We start from the raw sequence: 1,213 nt of genomic DNA, 5'->3' as shown, positions 1-1,213 counted from the left end.
TTAAAATCCTCATTCATGAATGTCTTTGTTTCACTGTCATAGGTAATTTGATGTTCCAAATAGATTAACAGTGTTGTTCTTTTTCCACCATTATGACATTTGGAAAGAGCCAGAACTTGCACAGTGCCTGCTCAGGTGAACAAGGTGGGTGAGGATGTGTTTTCACGAGTGCCCCTTGCTGCTGGAGAGCCCACAGTGGCAGTGCTCACTCCGTTTTTTATCATACCCTTTACTCACCCGGTGCTCACGAAGAGGACTTCTAATTTGGCTTTAGAAAGTGGCAAGAATGAAGAGATGTATCTTTTGAGAGTGATTAAGGACGATGAGATGAATTAAGGACTATGCATGTGTCATTATAATACATTTTAAAAGTTTAAATAGTAATCTCATATTCTGATACATGTTTTATGTTCATATGTAACATGATTATTATATATGCATATTTTATGTAATTCATGTATATTATGTAATCTCATTGTTACATATATATGTATATGACTCCTGCACATATAAAATGCATTCTTCTAATTATCATTTTATTTTATTATTACATATTTTTAAACAGACAAAGAAGAAAAAGCACCACTTTATCATTATAGCTGTTTACTCTTCTTATTGATCAGCTTTGGGAGTCTGTATTGGTTCTTCAGGCTCTCCTTTGGAATTATATTATTTTACCTAATAAGTGTGCTCTGACTTAACTTCTTTGCAATTCAGTTGGAAAATATATTGTAATTTTGTATGTTTTGTTCAAGGCTAAGCATTGTTTTCAATGTTGTTCATTGTTAGATATTTGAAAGAAGATGAACAAGGTGTGAGTTACAAGTTGACCATTATATAATTTTCTTTACACCCCTGTTCCTCCTGATATATGTTAGTTTGCAGCCTGGGATTATTTACTTCGAGGCTGGTGAACATCGCTTAGTGCTTTTCTAAGGCAAGTCTGCCAACAGCACCAATTTTCAGCTTCCATTTTTCAAGTATCTGTTTTTATCTTGTTTTGGAGAACTAACTTTGAATTATTTCTTTACAAGTGTTTTTCTTTTGCACGTTTTATTTCCATTCAGATTTCTTTAATGTGCATACCACTGCCTTGTGCAGTTCATAATTTCTAAAGAAAAGTCAGCTATTTCTCTTGTTGATACCTGCCAAGTCATTTATTTTTCCTGTTTTCATGATTTTTGCTTCTTCACAGACAACTTATCTTACTTTT

The sequence above is a fragment of the Octodon degus genome, unplaced genomic scaffold, assembly GCF_000260255.1.
Source record: "Octodon degus isolate 3935 unplaced genomic scaffold, OctDeg1.0 scaffold00025, whole genome shotgun sequence".
Taxonomy (NCBI): domain Eukaryota; kingdom Metazoa; phylum Chordata; class Mammalia; order Rodentia; family Octodontidae; genus Octodon; species Octodon degus.
This window is presented reverse-complemented; position numbering follows the sequence as displayed.